Consider the following 23,164-nt stretch of genomic DNA (forward strand, 5'->3'; position numbering starts at 1 on the left):
GGAAAGTAGCATCCATCATCAAGGACCTCCACCACACCAGGCTATGCTCTCTTCTCATTGCTGCCATCAGGAAGAAGGTACAAGAGTCTCAGGACCCATACCACCAGGTTCAGGAACAGTTGGGCTCTTAAACTGTAGGTGCTAACTTCACTCAACTTCACTTGCCCCAACACTGAATTGTTCCCACAGCCTATGGGCTCACTTTCAAGGATTCTTCATTTCATGTACTCAATATTTGTTGTTTTTTTTATTTATTATTACTATTATTATTTTCTTCTTTCTTTGTACTTCTACATCTTTTGCACTTTGGCTGTTTGTCCATCCTGTTGGGTGAGTTCTTTCATCGGTTTTATTGTGTTTCTTGTATTTACTGTAAATGCCCACAAGAAAATGAATCACAGTGTTGTATCTGGTGACATATACAGTACTGCACAGAAGACTTTGGCACCTATAAATATAGTGAGGGCTCCTAAGACTTTTGCGCAGTACTATATTTGTCAAAGAGGAGCGGAGAGCAAGTTTGTAACTCTGCCAGAAGCAAAAGATGTTGCGAATTGCAAGGATGTAGTGTTACTAGAGGGTGTAGGACAGGTAGCAGAGAAGGATTGCTAGGGCAGGCTGTGGCACGAGTGCCGACACACTCAGCCCGAAGACAGTAGATGAGGTCATTTGATTCCAAATAATCTCTCTGGTGCTTCCTGCTCTCTCCCCTCTTCCTCCCCCTTTTCCAAACCATGATTCCCCTCTCCTGCCCCTGCCCATTCTCAGTCCACAATAGAGACCCATGTCAGAATCAGGTTTATCATCACTCACAAATGTCATGATTTTTTTTGGCTGCAGTACAGTGAATTCATTACATGTCTACAGCTCTGTGCAAACGTTTTAGGCATCCATGCTACGAGGGGTGATTGATAAATTTGTGGCCTAAGGTCAATTTTAGAAACCCTAGCACATTTATTTTTCTTACATTTACATACTTAGTCCAGCAGTCGTATGAACATATGGATCCCTCCTTTGTAGAAGTCGGTGTCTTAGACCTCCAGAAGTGGTCCACGGCATGGGGTGATTGATAAATTTGTGGCCTAAGGTGGAAGGAAATGAATTATTAACATCAAACTTTCTGCATTTTCACTCAAAGAGTTGAACTGCATGTGCATGTAACGAGAGCTGAATAACTCATCTCCTTCTACCTTAGGCCACAAAATGTATCAATCACCCCTGCTGTGAACCACTTCTACAAAGGAGGGATCCGTATGCTCCACGACCGCTGGACTAAGTGTGTATATGTAGGAGGGGACTATGTTGAAAAATAAATGTGCTAGGTTTTCTAAAATTGACTCCTTCTATCTTAGGCCACAATCTTATCAATCACCCCTGGTATATAAGTGTGCCTAAGACTTTTGCACGGTATTGTATGTACTTTGATAATACTTACTTTGAACTTAGAACTTGGGTATATCATTTTCAAAATGCCTGGTCAACTTAATGATTATGTAGACCAAATAAACCACAATGACCAAGCTTCTGACAGTTTTAAACAACTGTCAACAGCATGAAATATTTTACTGGAACCCAGAAATATTTGAAATGTATGAATAATTATACAAATATTAAAAACTAATCAACAAGATCTTCAAATGAAAACAAAAGAGATTCTACAGATGCTGGAAATCTAGAATAACATATACAAAATGGTGGAGGAACTCAGCAGGTCAGTCAGCCTCTAAGGAAATGAATACGGGCAACTATAAGCCAGTTAGTTTAACATCTGTGGTCAGGAAACTGCTTGAAGCTGTCATTAATGAAGAAATAGCAAAACGTTTAGAAAGGAGTGCTTCCATTAGACAGACACAAAGTGAATTCAGAAAGGGCAGGTCCTGTTTGACAAACTTACTAGAGTTCTTTGATGACATAAGGAGTGCAGTGGATAGAGGGGAACAGGTGGATGTCGTATATTTGGATTTCTAGAAGGCATTCGATAAGGTGCCGCACAAGAGACATAATTAAGATACAGATGCACGGAGTCGGAGGAAGTGTATTGGCATGGATAGTGGATTGGTTAACCAATAGAAGGCAGAGAGTTGATATAAATGGGTTTTTCTCTGGTTGGCAGTCAGTGGTGAGTGGGGTGCCGCAGGGGTTGGTGCTGGGCCCACAGCTGTTTACCATTTACATTGATGATTTGGAAGAGGGGACTGAGTGGAGCATAGCAAAATCTGCTGATGACACTAAACTGAGTGGAAAAGCAAATTGTACAGAGGATGTGGAGAGTCTGCAGAGGGATATAGATAGGTTAAGTGAATGGACCAAGGTCTAGCAGATGGAATACAACGTTGGTAAATGTGAGATTATCTACTTTGGAAGGAATAATAGAAGAGCAGATTATTATCTAAATGACAAAAGATTGCATCATGCTGTTGTGCAGAGGGACTTGGGAGTACTTGTTCATGAATTGCAAAAAGTTGGCTTGCAGGTACAATAGGTTATTAAGAATGCAAACGGAATGTTTGCCTTCATTGCTAGAAGGATTGAATTCAAGATCAGGGAGGTCATGCTGCAACTATACAGGGTACTGGTGAGGCCACACCTGGAGTACTGTGTGCAATTCTGATCTCCAAACTTGAGGAAAGATATAGTGGCTTTGGAGTCAGTGCAGAAGAGGTTCACCAGGTTGATTCCAGGGATGAGGGGGTTAACCTATCAGGAGAGATTGAGTCACTTGAAACTATACTTTCTAGAGTTCAGAAGAATGAGAGGGCATCTTATAGAAACATACAACCCAGAGAGTTGTAGAGGTGTGGAATGCACTGCCTCGGAAGACGGTGGAGGTCAATTCTCTGGATGCTTTCAAGAAGGAGCTAGATAGATATCTGATGGATAGGGGAATCAAGGGATATGGGGACAAGGCAGGGACTGGGTATTGATAGTGAATGATCAGCCATGATCTCAGAATGGCGGTGCAGACTCGAGGGGCCGAATGGTCTACTTCTGCACCTATTGTCTATTGTCTATAAGATAGAAGTAGGAAAGTTGTTTCTATTGGTAGGTGAGACTAGAACTAGGGGACATTGCCTCAAGATTCAGGGGAGAAGATTTAGGATGGAGATGAGGAAAAACTGTTTTTCCCAGAGAGTGGTGAATCTGTGGAATTCTCTGTCCAGGGAGGCAGTTGAGGCTTCCTCACTAAATATATTTAAGAAAGAGTTAGATAGGTTTCTACATGGTAAGGGAGTTAAGGGTTATGGGGAAAAGTCATGTAGACGGAGCTGAGTTTACAAAAAGATCAGCCATGATCTTATTGAATGACGGAGCAGGCTCAATGGGCCGGATGGCCTATCCCTGCTCCTATTTCTTATGTTCTTAGGTAGGTTGGAGGCTACCCTGATGGAACATGAATTGTTGTTCCTCCAGACTGACAGTGTCCTCTTCAAGTTAGCAGATGTGTAAAACATAAACATTTAAAAAAGTCAACCAACTCTTATTTATTCCCTTGCAATGATTCTCTTCCATTGAAGTTCTTGTGCAAGGACTCTCTGCACTAGGTTTAACTTAGCTGACATTATTCATAAAGATTGTGGTGGAGGATCACTGCAACATTCAGATCTCACACTAAACCTAGCATCAAAAACCAACTGACAATCTGCTGTTCAAGTTTCATTTCTGTATCAAATAATAGAATGTTAAATTTACTGTCACTTAGGAAAATATATTAGCTGTTACATTCATACCTACCAGCATTCCATGGCATAATCAGAACATTTATTTCAACAGGGGAACAGAGTAAGTTTCACTATTGCACAAGGTGTTATTGTTAATTAGTATTTTATTGTAAAGGATCCTCTGGGGAAGGATTTGAAAGTAACTAGAAGACTGGGAAATCTTTAAATAGCAACAAAGAGCCACAAAGCAAGCAATAAAGAAACGGAAGATAGATTATAAAAATAAACTTGCACAAAATATAAAAATGGATAGTAAAAGCTTTTATTATATGAAGTGGAAAAGGGCGGCTAAAGTGAATGTAGGTCCCTTGGAGGATGAGAAAGGGGAATTGATATTGGGTAATGAGGAAATGGCTGAGGCTTTGAATGACTATTTTGTGTTGGTCTTCATGGTGGAGGACATGCCTAACATGCCAGCAGAAGATACAGGGTAATGGAGACTCCGATGCATAAAAACAAGAACAGTCAGGATGAGAAACAGTTTCTTCCCCCAGGCCATCAGGCCTCTGAACTCCCAGCCACATCATATTCAAATTGTCACTGGGTAATCTGTTCCGGACCTTACAATATTTAAGACTAATACACTTTTGTTTGTTATTTATGTGTGATTCATTTGTAGACTTTATCCTTACTTCAATAAGTTATTGTGTGTTATGTGTACTACTGTGCTTTCCACCCCGGTTCAGAGAAACATTGTCTCATTTCTATATACATTATCTAGTTATATATGTTATATACATGTAAGTAGTTAAATAACAATAGACTTGAATTGAATCACCTGACAATTGAAGGCCAACACATTGTATTCCTTTTTAACCTCCCTATCTCACCAGAAAACTTTGAGGGATCTATGAATTTTTGACCCAAAAATTCCTCTGTTCCTCCATAGTACTAACCCTGTTATTAACCTTGTGCTCTCCATTCAGGTTCAACTCTGCAAACTGAATCACTTCACACTTTTCCAGTTTGAGCTCCATCTGCCACTTATTGGCCCAGTCTGTATCCTATCAATGTGCCCTTATATCCTATGCCAACCTTCTACACTGTCCACAAATCCACCAACCATCATGTTATCTGCATACTTAGCAACTCAACCACTTCCTTATCCAACCTTCTACACTGTCCACAAAACCACCAACCATACTTAGCAACTCAGCCTTCCACTTCCTTATCCAACCATCTACACTGTCCACAAAAGCACCAACCGTCATGTTATCTGCATACTTAGCACTTTCACTTCCTCATCCAAATAATTTATAAAAATCACAAAGACCTGGTTTCCCAGAACAGATCCCTGAGGAAAACCATTGGTCACAGACCTACAGGTACAATGCACTCCATCTACTACCACCCTCTATGCTCTGCGTGCAAGCCATTTTTCTGAATCCAGTCAGCCAAGTTTCCTTGAATCCCTTGTCTCTAGATATGTCTATGACAATAAACTTGAATTCGACTTTGATTTTTTATTCTTTATTCTTTGTTTTTATGCAATAGAATATCCTTATTTTCTATTGTATTTTCAAAATCTGTATTCGTTGAACTTGAATATCCTTTGCCTGTTGTAGACTTTATAGTTTTATCATCTAATTTGAATGGCCTCAATATGTAAATTAGCCTTCAAGTGTTTCAGAATTATAGTGGTTCAGATTATAGCAATCAAAATGCAATCACTCTGCTATAGAAAAGTAAGTCTTTAAAACCTTCACTGCATCTTACAGAGCTAAATAAAAGTAGACATGTTGAATGAATGAGGATCTGAGCCTTCAAACTAAGCGCAGGGGGATGTAATCTTTTTCTGGCAAGAATTGGAGAATTTTGTTATTAGGTTCAGCCTGGTTTCATTAATCATTCATCTATCTGCCATTAGTTATAACAGTTACAATCCATCTCTCATGCCACAGTGGCTGCACCGTAGTCTGCCCTTGTTCCTTCTTGATTGCAGAAGGGGCCACTTTTACTGGAAGAGATGTCAGACTTTCTTCATCCCGTCAATTTGCAAAAAAAGGCCTTGTTTTATTGCTGGTTTCACCTTGTCTTTGGTTTGCACAGGTTAAGATTGACCTAAAAAGGAAATCTACAGAATTTCAATTTCATTTAGAATCTTTCAATTAGCAATCGAGAGCTATAGAGTCACACAGCATGGATGAACAGTCTCATTTTCACATTTTTATTTTGTTCAAAATGTACTTCATGTTTGAACAATTGCATTTAATTTTGTCCCACATTAATTGAAAATGTTGATTAAAATTGAGTGATGCATTTGTCCAGATGTAGAAGTGAGGTTTAAAGTGGGGTTGCTGAATCGCAGGGTTTGTAGGTAAGTCATAGGAGCATTTACGGTGGGGTAGACTTAATAAAGCAGGAAAATGCTGCTCCAGTGTTGCAGGAAACTGCTGTGGTTCTATATCCACCTCGACAAAGGGGTGGGATTAATCCATTTTATTAGCCATGAAAGGAAGGAGAGTCTGCATATCTTAGTATTTACATCTAAGCAAATCCATTTAAGGTACCTCAAATGTTTATGAATGTTCTAGCCAATAGATTTGCATTACAGCAACACATGCAAAGTGCTGGAAGAACTGGGCAGGTCAGGCAGCATCTATGAGAGGAATAAAGAGTTGGTGTTTTAGGCCGAGACCCTTCATCAGGAACCTGATGTGTTGCTCTGGATTTTCGGCGTCTGCACAGCCTCTTGTGTTTAAATTTGCTTTATTCATTTTTCTTTCTTCAGGCACCTCTTCACTATGTTAAGAATTTCTAACAACTGTTCTGCTCTTGTACTTTGCTTGGGTAGCTATTACTCATGCGGCACACAGCAGTGATGAGAAACTGTGGTGAGTGTTATAGCTTGTCCTGATTTTATACACACTTGCTCATACAAGGAATCCCCAGAGAGTGGCTGATGTGTATATCCCAGGTAGTTTTCTCTATCCTAGTTCACAGGATGATAACCAGCTGTATTCCTTGTTTCCCTACAATGTAGTGGAAAGCCATTTTGCCCAGAAGTCTATGCCAACCCTTAGAGCAATCCCATGGATAACATTGTTTCCTTTTACTTCCCTGTCATCTATTTGTTCCAACATGCCCATGAACACCTATTTTCCCATTAGACCTATACAACCAAAGTTCAAAGTGCAAATGTGGAATGTAAATCTATTATCAAACTGCAGACACTCAGTGGCTATTTTATTAGGTACACCTGTTTGTTAATGTAAATATTTAATCTGCCGATCATGTGGCAGCATCTCAATGCATAAAAGCACACAGACATGGTCAAGAGGTTCAGTTGCTGTTCAAACTGTGTTATTATGTGGGCAAAACTGGAATCAGAAGCTACGATGGTGACAGGGTTACACGGGTACAGGGTTGAGCAGTAGTGGAGTAACAAAATGTTCTAATGTAAACCCATGCCAAGCTGGTATTTATTAAGAACAAATGTAGCATGGTGTCAGAAGATGGTGTGAGGTCCAAACACAGAGAGTTAGTGAATATCATGTGTGACTGAGAAAGAGACTATGCATGTATGAAAAGTGCTAGCAGCAAGTAAGGTCAAATGTTGGTTACAACGGAGAGAGACTAGCCAGCAAGTGCCTGGAGATCAGCTGTCACTGGATTCACTAAGGGAGATTCAGGTGAAAGGCTGAGAGTTCCTTTTATGGATAAGCTAAGACCTCCCGCACCAATGCAGTTTACAAGCAATCTAGCTGATAACTGGAAATGTTTCAAAAAATATTTCAAAATAGACTTAGCTGCTAGTGGAGTGGGAAAGACTGATGAATAATTAAAAGTGTCTATTTTTATGCACATAATTGGAAAAGATGCTTTGGACATTTATAATAGTTTTCAAATTGATGAGACAGCTTTTACATTTGAAAGATGTAAGTTCTTTTCCTGTGACCAGAAATAAGGTGTTAGCTTCAACGAATACTTAGCTGAGCTTCACACACTGAATTAGTCCTGTAAATTCAGAGATTTGAGAAACTCGCTAGTTAGAGACAGAATAGTTGGCAGAATTTCAGATAATGGACTCAAAGAAACTGCTGCATGAAAAAGATTTAACACTGGAAAAGGCAGTGAGTATGTGTAGGGCAGCAGAGACCACACAAGCACAAGCTAAGAGGCTGCACAGGGCAGACACAACAGAGCACGCTGTGAAAAACAGAGGAGCAGTGCACAGTGTTTCCCAAAGTATCAGCAAAGCAAAGAGGAAGCCTCAAACAGCAAATGCAGCAAACATGAAGATAGTCAAATTCCAAAGGTGTGCCTGGCTTATGGAAAGTCCTGCAATAATTGTGGGAAGAAGATTTATTTTGCAAAATGCTGCAGAGCTGAGGCTATCATGAAAAAGGTGCACACTGTTGCTGAGGAAATGGAGGCAGTCTTAGTGGATTCTCTACAGACTGGTGGTGTTGGTAAAACAGTATGGATTCTTCCAGTAAATGTGCATGAGACAGTAATTTCATTCAAGCTTGACACTGGAGCCCAGGTGAATCTGTAGTCCATGGATAATTACAAAACTCTCACAGTAAAGAGCAAGATTTACTCAGAGAAGTTAAAAGTGACAGGCTACACTGGAGAGAGCATTCCAGTAAAAGGGCTACATAGTGACATAGTGACCTTCAAGGACAAAGAGCAGCGCCTAAAGGCACAGCCATTGATTATAGAAAAGAGAGTACAGCCAATATTAAGTCTGAGTACATGTGAAAAGCATAACCTGTTGAAAAGAGCTTTCATGATGGCTTCACAGACCAAAGATGACTACACAAAACTCTTGGATATGTGAGGAGCTCTGATGCTTACACCTAGTGTACACAAAATTTATGTAGATGAGACAATAGCTTCTGTTGTCCATCTGTGTTCACTTTGCACTTCGATACAAATTCAAACAAGAACTAGCACGCATGGAATGGATAAATGTCATACAGAAAATATATGGGATGTAATGCTAAAGTTGTTTTGGGATGTAATGCTAAAGTTGTACAAGGCATTGGTAAGGCCAAATTTGGAATATTGTGTGCAGTTCTGGTCACCGAATTATAGGAAAGATATCAATAAATTAGAGAGAGTGCAGAGACGATTTACTAGGATGTTACCTGGGTTTCAGCAATTAAGTTACAGAGAAAGGTTGAACAAGTTAGGTCTCTATTCATTGGAGCGTAGAAGGTTGAGGAGGGATTTGATCGAGGTATTTAAAATTTTGAGAGGGATAGATAGAGTTGACGTGAACAGGCTGTTTCCATTGAGAGTAGGGGAGATTCAAACTAGAGGACATGATTTGAGAGTTAGGGGGCAGAAGTTTAAGGGAAACACGAGGGGGTATTTCTTTACTCAAAGAGTGATAGCTGTGTGGAATGAGCTTCCTGTAGAAGTAGTAGAGGCCAGTTCAGTTGTGTCATTTAAGGTAAAATTGGATAGGTATATGGACAGGAAAGGAGTGGAGGGTTATGGGCTGAGTGCGGGTAGGTGGGACTAGGTGAGATTAAGGGTTCGGCACGGACTAGGAGGGCCAAGATGGCCTGTTTCCGTGCTGTGATTGTTATATGGTTATATGGTTATAAAAGTGAAGAACTAAAGATTGGGTGAGCAAACAGGTCATTGTTTAAAAGAGAAATAGAGCATGCAGGTATGTCTAGACCCAGGAGATCTCAATAAATCCATCAAGAGAGGGCATTTTAAATTGCAACATGGGAAGAGATCATATCCCGGTTTTCAGGTGCCAAGTGGTCTAGCAAGCTCGATACATCATGTGGATTTCGGCAGATGAAGCTTGATGAGGCAAATTCGAGACTGGGAAGATAATGACAAGCTTTTGGAGTGGAGACAGGCTATAAACCACTGAATGACTGTCCCATGAGGATACAGCACATATAAGGCTTCAGAAATATAATGTGAATATGATCTACACACCGGGAACATATAGGTTTGCTGCTTATGTGCTGTCTCAAGCAGCCAACAAGAAAGAAAAGGGTGACCAAGGGGTTAATGCAGTTATACAGACCTATGTTGATATGATTGTCACCTCCCTCCTGTATCTCCTGAAAGAATAGAGCAGATTAGGTAAACAGCAGGGTCAGATGAAACAATGAAAGAACTCAAAGAAGCAATATGGAAAAGATAGCCAGCAGCTATGAACGACTGTCCAATGTGTATTCAGGATTGCTGGGCATGCAGAGCTGAACTGTCAGTAGTGGAAGGTATGGTCTTCAAAGGGAACAAGTTTGTGATTCCAGTGTCACTATGCAAGGTAATGCTCCAGAAGATCAACGAAACATCTTGGTAAGGAAAAGTGTAAACGTAAAGCTCTTGAAGTGATGTACTGGCCAAGAATAAACCAAGACATCAGCCAGACAATTGTTTTGTGTAAAATATGCCTTAACTACAGAGCAAAGCAGCAAGCCAAACCACTTGCAACACATCCTGTACCAGACAGACCGTACTTCAAAATTGGAGTGGGAGATGTAATAGACTACTTTCCCGTTTACCCTGAGGTTGCAACACTGCAACCAATGTCCAGCAAAGCAGTCATCCCCTTCCTGAAGGCTGTGTTTATGAGGCATGGAGTTCCATGAGAAGTGACATCAAACAATGGTCCACAATTTTCGAGCTGAGAATTCAAGTCCTTTGCCAATGTTTGGGGGTTTCGACACATAACTTGCAGCCCACATCATCTAAAATCTAACAGCCTATCAGAGAAGACCTGATGAAGGAAGTGCAAGATGGACGAGAGTATTTCCATAGATGTTTAATGATCTACAGTGTGTGCCACTGCAGAATGACTTCTCACCAGCCCAAATGCTGATAGATTGATGCATATGCAATGACCTTCCAATTCATGAAAACCTGTTGACTCCTAAAGGAGCATACAAGCCTGGTGATCGTGTAAGTCCAAGATCACGATTCTGGCACATGGCCCATGCCATATGGAAGGGGAAGTAGCTCCACATTCCTACCAGGTGCTGAGAAAGCAAGGGACACCTCTGAGAAGGAACCTTGTGGATCAATGACCACAAGCTCCAACCCATAGCAGTGATGCATCACCTGTCAGTACCAAAGTGGTCAATATATGCAGAAGAATGAACATGTTGATCAGAATCCTCAGAAAGTCACAAATATTGATACAACGTATGCAAGCAATGCACCTGTGGAAACAAATAGCAGACCAAAAAGACCATTAAACACTCTGAGAGACATATTGAGTGTTGATGAGTGAATAAGGGACTGTGGTTACTCATTACAATTGAAGCTGAAATGTGAACAGTAAAAAATTCGGGAAAAAGAAAAGAGACTGGCTACAGAATATAGATATCTTTGTTGGAAAGGATTATTGTTCTTTGCAGGTTTATGAAGACAGAGTATTGTGTTTGCTTTTCTTTCAAGGGGGAAGAAGTGTTATTATGTATGTATAATGAAGAACTTCAGTCCCCAATGGGCAATGCGAGGGCTTCACTCAGAACCGGAAGCTATGAGCGTGTGCGCACACTGGATTGAGCAGCAATTGAATAATAAAATGTTCTGATGTAAACCCAGGACAATTTTTTTCTTTATTAAGAACAAACATAGCACAAACCAAACATCAGAATAGATAGAATTATGATCTAAATGACTGACTGTGGAATTTGATAGAATTTCAAAGCAATGTGGTTCAACCTGACATCAGGATCTTAAATCTAAATAAAGCAAGCTAGAAAAGGAAAAGACAGATATTTCTACAGTCGATGAGGAAGCTTCATTAAGGTACATGATGGTAAATGAGCTGTAACTGACAACAAAATAATTCAGATATAAATTACAAATTACATTTCCCTTTAAAGGCAAAAATCCCAAGTGCTTCAGTTATGTATAGGAAGAGAATTATATCAAAATCAAAGAAATGGCAATGAGTTTGAGGGCACATAGCATTTCAAACTCCAGCAGAGGAATACAAGAACATTGATAATGACAGGAAAGGTAAGGTATGGTTTATAACAAAAAACATAACAAAAGAATCAGAATCAGGTTTAATATCACCGGCATATGTCATGAAATTTATTAACAGCAGCAGTTCAAAGCAATACATGATAATACAGAAAAATCAATTACACTAAGTATGTATGTGTATATTAAACAGTTAAACTAAAAATAGCGCAAAAACAGAATTTTACAAAGTGAGACAGTGTTCATGGGTTCAATGTCCATTTAGAAACTGGATGGCAAAGGGGAAGAAACCCTGTAGGTTTGTGAGAAGGAAAAGAATAGATGAAATATGATGGTAGGTCAAATATGATGGCAGAATATAGTATTAATGGTAAGATTCTTGGCAGTGTGGAGGATCAGAGGGATCTTGGGGTCTGAGTCCATAGGACACTCAAAGCAGCTGCGCAGGTTGACTCTGTGGTTAAGAAGGCATATGGTGTATTGGCCTTCATCAATCATGGAATTGAATTTAGGAGCCAAGAGGTAATGTTGTAGCTATATAGGACCCTGGTCAGACCCCACTTGGAGTACTGCGCTCAGTTCTGGTCGCCTCACTACAGGAAGGATGTGAAAGCAATAGAAAGGGTGCAGAGGAGATTTACAAGGATTTTGCCTGGATTGGGGAGCATGCCTTATGAGAATAGGTTGAGTGAACTCAGCCTTTTCTCCTTGGAGTGAAGGAGGATGAGATGATAGAGGTGTACAAGATGATGAGAGGCATTGATCATGTAGGTAGTTAGAGGCTTTGTCCCAGGGTTGAAATGGTTGCCACAGGAGGACACAGGTTTAAGGTGCTGAGGAGTAAGTACAGAGGAGATGTCAGGGGTAAGTTTTTTACTCAGAGAGTGGTGAGTGCTTGTAATGGGTTGCTGGCAACAGTGGTGGAAGTGGAAACAATAGGGTCTTTTAAGAGGCTTTTAGATAGGTACATGGAGCTTAGTAAAATAGAGGGCTATAGGTAAGCCTAGTATTTTCTACGGTAGGGATGTGTTCGGCACAACTTTGTGGGCTGAAAGGCCTGTATTGTGCTGTAGGTTTTCTATGTGTCTATATGAAGTTAATATAAGACCTATATTAACTATATGAAGTTAATGTAGTTAACACCGTATCTTCTCATGTTGTGGTGGAGAGGCTTGTGAGTTCCGGAGATCCTGAAAGTAATGCTGTCTGGAGTTTAGCTCCTTGTAGGGTGACCCATGGTGGTAAGGTCAAGGTGGAGGTTCCAGACAAAGAGTAATCCAATCAAAACCTCAACAGTGGAGCTGACAGAGGATAACGACACATCACAACAGCAGTGAAGGTGAAGAAAGACAGCAGCAGTGAAGGGTCCCCAGTCATCCTTGCATTCTATGCATTGGATCCTGACACCGATCTTTCAAGGAACAATTTAGTAGCTGTCCTTACATCAGCCTCCCCAAGATCACACACAAGTATTTTCCATTTAGAAATAGCCTCTTGGAAAAATGTCAAACTAGACTTGAGTTATCACACTACTATTAATATAGTTAATTGTGGACTGAAGGGCCTGTACCATGCTGTAACATTTATTGTAAACTGAAACAGGAATTGGGACACATCAGAACCAGTACATATGCACCCAATTAAGTGGCTGTTCCAATTAGGCAGGGAACTGTAAACCAGTTAGCATAACATCAATGCAAGAAAAAAATTCCAGAATTTGCACTTAGAGCCTGCTTTGTTAGGTACCTCCAGTACATAATAAAGTGGCCACAGAGTGTATTTTTTGCAGTTTCTGTTACCGTAGCTCAACCAGTTTAATATTCAACATATTGTGCATGCAGAAGCTCTTTTGCACACTGTTGTTGCTATCTGGCTATCGTCTGCTGATCTCTCTAAAACAAGGTGTTTTCACCCACAGAAAGGCCACACACTGAATTTTTTTTTGTTTTCTGCACCACTCTCTATAAGCTCTAAAGACTGTTGAGTGTGAAAATCCCAGGAAATCAGCAGTTTCTGAGATACTCAAACCACCCTATCTGGCACCAGAAACCATTCCATGGTCAACGTCACTTAGATCACATTTCTTTGGGGAACATCTTCTGATGTTTGGTCTGAACAACAACTGAATCTCTTGACCATGTCTGCATGCGTTTATGCACTGAGCTCCTGCCACATGATTGGCTGATTAGATATGTGCAATAAAGAGCAAGTGTACAGGTGTCTCTAATGAAATATCCATTGCGTGCATTTTACGCCAAATGCAGGGTAGTTAGAAAAAATTTAGCAGATTGTATCAACATGAACTTGTTAAAAGAAAATGATGTTCGACAAATCTAGTTAACTTTCTGTGGTTGTAACTTGTTGTATGTTGTGATTAGTACAGATGGGACTTGATGATCGCCTGTACGTAAGGAACCCATTTCTATGTTATATGAACCTGAGACGATGATTGTGGCTCTACGGATACATAAAAATAAGCCAGTTGACGAGATGTATTTGAATCTTCAGAAGGCCTTCAATAGCGAGCACTTAGAGATTTTCACAGGAAATTAGAGAAGAGCTGATATGCTGATTGATTGAGGATTGGGTGGTTGACAGAAAAAAGAACAGGAATGAACAAGTTATTTTCAGGCTGGGAGAATATGACTAGTGGCATGCCATAGGAAGTTATGTTGGGGACCTGAATTTTTACGTCAATACTAATTATTAGGAAGACAGTTCCTCTTCTCCCCAGCTGCCCATTGCCTCCTTTTGGTGCCCCTCCTCTTTCCCTTTCTCCTGAGGTCCATTGTTTTCTCCTATCAGATTCCTTCTTCTTCAGCCCTTTACTTCTTCCACCTATCACTGCCCAGCTCCTCAATTCATCCCCCTTCCCCCACTCAACTAGCTTCCCCATCACCTTGTTTCACCCCTTATTTGCTATCTTGTGCTCCTTCCCCACCACCAACATTCTTATTCTGGCTTTTTTCCTTTCCTATCCAGTCTCGGTCCAAAACGTTGACTGTTTATTCCTCTCCACAGATGCTATCTTTTTTGTTGTGTTCCAACAACATTTTGTGTGTGTTGCTCTAGAATTCCAGCATCTGCAGAATCTGAAATATGAGAAATTAGTTTGGCATTTCATTCCTAGTTCAATCACTTTGGCACAGCATAATGGGCTGATGGGCCAATTCCTGTGCTGTATTGTTCTGGGTGAGGTTGTTGCCAGCTACCTATCTCACTCACGTATCCCTCCTAGTCACCATACAAGATCCTGGTGTCTTCAGTGAATTCATAGATATGGCTGTATATGCTGCAGTTTAGAAGAAGGACCAGTAATCTCATTCATCTTATATATCCAATAAGATGGTTGTACGTTTGGATGCAGCAGCCACTCCGGGGCCAACCAAAGGTGCTCTTGTCTTTCGTAAATATCCTTTTTTATGATTGGAAAATGCTGGTGGACATTAAAAACTTCAAGTACTGTGGATCTACCCCCTCAGCAAGTTAGTCATTGACAAAGGAACTGAAAAGGACTTGGTTAGGACCAGGCTACAAAAGGAATCGGAATCAGTGTACAGAGGTGATGGTCAGTCCAGTAGTGAATGATTGTTTTGGACGTTGTTGTTGTGTTCACAGGATCCTGTTGGACTTTGGTAATGTAGAAAGCTACAAGTCCGGTTCACTGATTGATTGGTGAGACCAATGGTGGGGAAGCTGCATGGCCTCAGTTGTACAAGGACTAGACCTCATGCCACAGTGTCTCCTGTTGCAGCCGCCAGGAGGGAAGAAGCTGGAACTGCTATAGAAAGGTGTCCATGCTGGATTGAGGGCAGGCCTCTCCAGCACTGGGTGCTGCTCTCTAGTGTTCGCTCAGTGGAAGACGAACTGGATGGTGCGTGTGCGTGTGTGAGCACATGTTCATCTGTGGACTGTTGAGGACTAGTTCTTGACAACAACGTTCATGCTACATGATCCTACAGGACATGTCACTGAGCGACTTGGGCTGTATTATTTTTTTTTTATGTGACTGAATGTGTACTGATATCTTATGTGCACTTTATGTGGCTTGTGCTGTGTATGACCGTCTGTACTTTGTTATGACCCTTGGCCCCAGAGGCACACTGTTTCATTTGGCTGTATTCAGTGGTGTTCATGTATGGTTGAATGCTCACTGAACTTGAATGTGAATTGGTACCTACAGCATTGTTGCTGGGCTTAGACAGTAGATGCAAGGTTTCCTCTGGCTGAGTGACTAAATCATAGAGCAATCATAGCTTAGCCGTGGTCTTGGAGACTCAGGACAGAGAGAAAAAGGGGTTTTTCAGCGGCTCAGCCAGGGTATCGGTGTCAGAGCCTTATGGAAATTGAGAGAGGATAAAAGAAGCAGATTCAGGCAAGGCCAGTCTTTTTGGGTTACGTAGGTGCGGAAAGTGTTGGTGTCAGAGGCCTAAACCAAGCTACAAATAATATTGTTAGGGTCCAGTCCGGAGCCTGCCTTCTGGGTCCGTGGGCTCCGGACTCCGGGCCTTGCAGCCAGCCCTCCTGTCACACCGAGCCATTGGATCATCTTGGCTTAAGGAGGTACACCTGTTGTCTATTAGGGGGCAGGTGTTTATAAGGGGCTCGGGGACTGAGCTTAATTGTGGGGTTGTCCTGCTTTGAAGCTGGTTTAACCTGCTCTGTAACTGGACTGCTGGCTCAGAATCCAGATCTGCCCTGTTCTGTATATGCTCTATCTGGTTGGTCTTGTTCCCCTGCTTCTCTCCTGTGCGCTGGTCTCGCTGTTCCACCTTATTCTCCTTGCTTGTGCTGCCATGCTGTTGGTTGCCTTTCCCAATTTACTGGTGTATCACGGTAGTCCTGCTGCTCACCCTGGACCCAGTTTCCTTCTGATCCCTTGCCTCTGTTGGGCTGGACTGCTGCTAGCTGGTGGGGGTTTCTGCCCTTTCCACCTATTGCTCCCTAAGGGTTGTGCCCTAAGGACCGTACCCTTTTGTCCCCTTGTTTCCCATGGGTTGTGCCCCACACCTGCCTAGGTGTCTGCGACTGGCCAAGGCCTCTGTGTTTCTTCCTGGGAGGTGGTCCTGACTAGGATCCATGTGGCCTCACATGCCTGCCTGTCTGAACTCTGGGATCCTCCTGCCTTACCCCTCACATGCCATGGCATCCTCATCCTGTCCTACCCCTAGTACTTCAGTGTCTGCGTCCTGCATTTGGATCCAATCCTGCCCCCGTTCCTGACAAAAATGAAGGTGAGGTCAAGTGGAGCAGCCATTGTTGGAATGTAATGGCTTTGGCTGAACAAGCTTCAGCATGAACAAGTGAAGGCACAGTCAAGAAAGAAAAGCCTTTTTCTTGTTTAGTACAGAGTAGAATGGAATGCTCCTTGTGACAGGAGATTACCAGGCCACATGCCCAACAGCAGACCAGACCAGGCCTGGCAGGGGGGTGCACACAACACAGAGGCAGGAGTGAGGAGGACAGTGAACAGTGGTGTTTCTACCACCAGCGGTGGGGCCTAGAAGCCCGCCATTGTCACACCCTGCAAGGGCCAGGGCCAGCTGCCATTTATAACTATGGCTGCTGGCCGCCAGGACAGCCTCTTGTACGTCTGGGACAAACAGTTAGGACGCCGCTTCTTGGTCGACACTGGAGCGGAAATCAGCGTCTTGCCCCCGACGGGGTACGACACCTGTAACAGAAAGCCAAGACCCACCCTGAGGGCTGCAAACGGCAGCACGATACGGACCTACGGCACCCGCACAGTGCAGCTGCTGTTCGGCGCCAGCCAGTTCACGTGGGACTTCACACTGGCCGCAGTGGCCCAACCACTCCTGGGGGTGGACTTCTTGCGAGCTCACAGCCTGCTGGTCGACTTACAAGGGAAAAGACTGGTACATGCCGAGACTTTCCAGACGTTCTCCCTGGGTGAAGCCGAGTTGCCGGCCCCACACCTGGACTCCATCACGCTGTCAGACAACGAATTCACCAGAACCCTGGCAGACTTTCCATCGATTCTGGCACCGCAGTTCACGGCAGCCATGCTCAGACACAGGGTACAGCACCACATCCCGACCCAGGGACCACCACTCCACGCCCACGCACAATGGCTCCCCCCGGAAAATCTCTGCCTGGCGAAGGAGGAGTTCAAGAGGATGGAGGAATTGGGGATTGTACGGAGGTCTGACAGCCCATGGGCCTCCCCCCGGCACATGGTGCCCAAAGCAGCTGGGGGTTGGAGACCATGCGGTGACTACTGCAGACTGAACGAGGCTACAACTCCAGACTGCTACCCGTGCCGCACATACAGGACTTTGCAGCAAACCTACACGAGGCAAGAATCTTTTCCAAAGTAGACCTCATCCAGGGATACCATCAAATCCCGGTACACCCTGAAGATATCCCCAAAACGGCACTCATCACCCCATTCGGCCTGTTCAAGTTCCTCTGAATGCCGTTCAGCCTGAAAAATGCCACACAGACGTTCCAGCGGCTAATGGATGCGGTGGGACGCGACCTGGACTTTGCGTTCATCTATTTGGACGACATCCTTGTAGCCAGCAGTAGTCACCAGGAGCATCTGTCCCACCTCTGCCAGCTCTACTCCTGCCTGAGTGATTTTGGCCTCACGATCAACCCTGCCAAATGCCAGTTCAGTCTCGATACCATCGACTTCCTGGGCCACAGGATTACCAAAGACGGGGCAACACCTTCTGCCCGCCAAGGTAGACGCGATCCGCCACTTTGCCCAGCCCAGCACGGTCAAAGGCCTGCAGGAGTTCGTTGGTATGGTGAACTTCTATCACCATTTCCTCCCCTCAGCAGCCCATATCATGCGCCCTTTGTACACCCTGATGTCGGGTAAAGGCAAGGACATTACTTGGGACGAGGAGGCCACGGCCGCTTTCGTTAAAGCCAAGGAAGCCTTGACAGATGCCGCAATGCTGGTGCACCCCGGAACGGACGTTCCGACCGCCCTCACAGTGGATGCATCCGACACAGCAGTCGGTGGGGTGCTGGAGCAGCTCATCGAGGGGCGCTGGCAACCCCTGGCATTCTTCAGCAAGCACCTACGACCACCCGAACTCAAGTACAGTGCTTCCGACCAGGAGCTGTTGGCACTGTATCTGGCAATCTGGCATTTCAGGTACTTCTTAGAAGGCAGGCCTTTCACCGCGTTCATGGACCACAAACCGTTGACCTTCGCATTCACGAAGGTGTCTGATCCCTGGTCGGCTCACCAGCAGCGACATCTGTCCTACATCTCCGAGACAGACATCCAGCATGTCTCGGGAAAGGACAATGTCGTGGCGGACGCACTCTCCAGACCAGCTGTCCAGGCCCTGTCCTTGGGGGTGGACTATGCAGCACTGACGGAGGTGCAATAGGCAGATGACAAGATGCCCAGCTACAGGACCGCAGTCTCTGGTTTGCAGCTGCAGGACTTTCTCGTAGGCCCAGGTGAGAGGGCCCTCCTGTGCGACGGGGCTACTGGCCAACCTCGCCCCATCGACCCGGCAGCCTGGAGGCGGCGAGTTTTCGACTCCATACAGCGCACCCATCTATCAGGACAACCGTCCGGCTGGTCTCCAGCAAGTTCGCATGGCACAGACTTCGCAAGCAGGTCAATGAACGGGCCAGAACATGCGCGCAGTGCCAAACAGTCAGGATAGCAGACAATTTCCCGGATGACTACATCTTCAGGAAATGCACCTAACTTCAGAAAAAAATGACTGGGTCAAGGAGAAGTTTGATGTACGCAGGATCATTTGGAAGGCTGAAGAGATTATAAACGAAACTTTTGAAGAGATGGTCACACCCAGAGTACAGCTTTAGATGGGTGACCACCAGGCAAGGTAAAGAGATTAAGAAGTCAGTGCAGGGTTCCCTGTAGCCATTCCTCTCATCAGCAAGTACACCTCTGTGGATACCACTGGAGGGGATGACCCATCAGATTATGGCAGCAACAGTCAGGTTCGTGCCACTGTGGCTGGCTCTGAGACTCAACAGGAAAGGGTAAAGTCAGGTAGTTATAGGAGACTCAGTAGTAAGAGGGACAGAAAGGAGATTCTATGGCCACAAAAGAGACACCAGGACGGTGTGCTGCCTCCAGGTCAATGATATGTTGGAGCGGCTGCAGGATATTCTCAAGACAGAGGGGCAGGAGCCAGAGGTCATGGTGCATATTGACACCAATGACATAGGCAATAAAGGGGAAGAGGTCCTACACAGTGAGTATACAGAGCTGGGAAAGAGGCTGGAGAGAAGGGCCTCAAGATTGTAATCTCCAGATTACTCCCTGTGCCACGGGCTAGTGCAGGTAGGAATGGGCTGATAGCATGGATGAATGAGTGGCTCTGGAGATGGCGCATGGGGCAGGGTTTCATGTTCTTGGATCTTTGGAACCTTTTCTGGGGAAAGGGTGGCCTGTACAAGACAGCCAAGAGATTTGCTGCTGCTACTTGGGAGAGTTTAAACTGGTTTTGTTGGGGGCTGGGAACCGGAGCCCCAGGTCATAGGAGAAGGATCAGACCAGAACATAGATGTCAGGGAAAGTATTGAAAGGCAAAATTGAAACAACAGGCATGATGGGTCAGATAGTTTGAATATATATATTTAATGCTAGAAGTATTATGAACTTAGAGCATGAAACTACAATGTTGTAGCCATCACTGAAAATTGGTTGAGAGAGGAGCAAGAATGGGTGATTAATGTACCAGGTTTTCAAAGTCTTAGAAAAGATGGAGGTAAAAGGGGTGGGGGGGGGGTTCACTACCCAGCAGGGACAATATCATAGCTGCAGTCAGAGGAGACAATGGAGGGGTCAGACACCGGTTCATTTGGGTGAAACTCAGGGATAGGAAGAGTGTAATCACACTGATGGGATTGCACTGCAGAGCCCTAATAGCCACTGGGACATTGAGGAACAGATATGTAATCAGATTAATGAAAAGTGTAAACCTAATTGCATTGTTGTCATGGGGGATGAATGGACAAGAGACTCGCATAGGGAGTGATCCTTGGGGAAAGCAGAAAGTGGGAGAGGGAGCTAAAGACATGCTTGGTGGTGGGATCCCATTGGAGGTGGCAGAAGTTTCAGAGTATGCTGGATTTGGAGGCTGGTGGGGTGGTAGGTGAGGACAAGAGGAACCCTATCCCAAACATCTTGTTACAAGAATCACCCCTTGTAATAATGATCAGTGTTTACAATAACTTTTATTGTTTCAACTAAAAAGCACGTGGATTTACACTCTTATCTATCTGTGTGCTCCCTACTAAAACCCTTGACACTCCACGAAGAGTCAATGAAGTAAAAGGGTACTACCAGGGAAAGGAGTCTACTCTGGCCAGGCATTCCTCGTGGTCCTGATCTCCACGTGTCCGTGGGGTCCCACTTATCCACGATGGTTGGTCCTTGGCTGCTGGAGAGTTATCGTCCCGGTGTATTTGGAGCTCCTGAGTCCTATACTGTTCCTCATCAATTGAGCCATTGGAGCTCCACCCCATTGGCTCAAGGTCACCTGACCTACCTGGGTCACCACCTTACTAGTCACTCTACAGAGCTACAGCCAACATTGTTTCATGGCTCTGCCCACCCCAGCCTTGTGTATTTGTGTCTTTACACTCTGACTGGTCCAAACCAGTTAAATGAGGCAACTCAGACAGGGTCTAGCATTTTACATAACAAGTAGCTACTCCTCTAAGAATGGTCTCGGGTTTGTTGCTCTGATTAGATTGTCCCAGAGTCAATGATCAGTTCAGAGTCCATGTCCTTTACATAACAAATGGCTACTTGTTTGAGAATGGTTTCAGGTTTAGCAGATCATTACCTGAAGCTTCCTGTGTCCACTTCAGTTGTTCTGATTATCCATGAGCAAGAATCTGTTCAGAGTCCACAATAAGGAGGAAACAAAGACAACTGGCTTGTCTGCTTCCACTGTCCTTGGGACTGCAGTTTCTTCTTCCCAACAATCTTTTCTTTGGCGAACCCACATCAGATATATGGAGGGTGCAAAAAGATCAATTGCACAGAGTACAGGAAAGGTATGTTCCTTTTAGAAGGAAGGACAAGGTCAAAAAGATATATAAAGCTTTGAAAGTTAGGATCAAACAAAGCACATGAGGGGTATAAAGAGCCAGAGAAGAACTAAAGAAGGGACTTAGGAAGGCTGGAGGGGCTATGATAAATCCTTGGCAAATAGGACCAAGGCATTCTATACATACATCAGGAGCAAGAGGATAACTAGGGAAAGGGTATGACCACTCAAAGATAAAGAGGGGACCATTTGCTTGTTTGCAGAGAATGTAAATGAAGTACCTGATGAGTACTTTGCTTCAGAATTTACCAAGGGAATGAAGGACTGGGGTGGGGGGGGGGGGGGTCAGTGCTGTAAGTATAAATATAGTACTGTGTTAAGAGGTCAAGGAGGAGGAAGTATTGGGCCTCCTAATGAGTATTAAAGTGGATAAATCCCCAGGTCTTGTTGGGATTTACCCGAGGCTATTGCAGGAGGTAAGAGACCAGATTGCTGGGCCCTTGACTAGTATCTTGGTGTCAACTTGGAGAACAGGCAAGTGGCTAATGTTGTACCTCTATATAGGAAGAGAATAAGGGAAAATCCTGGGAACTATAAACAGGTGAGTATCATGCCAGTTGTAAGGGATAGGATATTTGAGCATTTGGAAACTCAAGGCCTAATTAGGAAGAGCCAGCGTGGATTTTTGTGTGGCAGGTTATGTCTTTGCAACTTGATTGAGTTTTTTGAAAAGGTGATGAGAGATTGATGAGGGTAGGACTCTGGATGTTGTCTATATGAGGCTCATCTAGAAGACTAAGTTGCATCGGATCTGCAGCAAGTTGGCAGTTTGGATTCAGAACTGGCCTGCGCATTGATAATAGAGGCTAGTGGTTGAAGGGATTTATTTGAGCAAGAGGTCTGTAATTAGTAGAGTTCTGTAAGGATCTGTGTTTGTAAAGTATATAAATGACCTGTATGAAAATGTAAATGAGTTGGTTCATAAATTTGCAGATAATACCAAGACTGGTGGAGTTGTAGATAGTGTAGAAGACTGGCAAAGAATACAGCACAATATAGATCAGTTGCAGATATGGGTAGAGAAATGGCAGTTGGAGTTTGACCCAGGTCCTTAACAATGCTGCTGAGCAGAGAGATCTTGGGATTGAAGTTGTTAGCTGCTTGGAAGTGTCTGATGGTTAATAAGGTGGCTTATGGACTATTTGCTTTTATTAGTTGAGGTATTGAGTTCAAAACTCAGAAGGCTATGCTGCAACTTCAAAAAACTCTGGTAAGGCCCCATCTGGAGTATTATGTAAAGTTTTGGTCGACCCACTATAGGAAGGACATTGAGGCTTTGAAAAGGGTGCAAAAGAGGATGCTGCCTGGTTTAGAGGGTGTCACAAGAGGCTAGATAAATTTGGGTTGTTTTCTCTGGAGCGTCAGAGGCTGAGGGAAGATCTGACAGAGGTTTATAAGATTATGAATGTCATAGATAGAGTAGACAAGTAGAAATGTTTTAATACCAGAGGG

The sequence above is a fragment of the Hypanus sabinus genome, chromosome 9 (assembly GCF_030144855.1).
Source record: "Hypanus sabinus isolate sHypSab1 chromosome 9, sHypSab1.hap1, whole genome shotgun sequence".
In the NCBI taxonomy this organism is placed as follows: domain Eukaryota; kingdom Metazoa; phylum Chordata; class Chondrichthyes; order Myliobatiformes; family Dasyatidae; genus Hypanus; species Hypanus sabinus.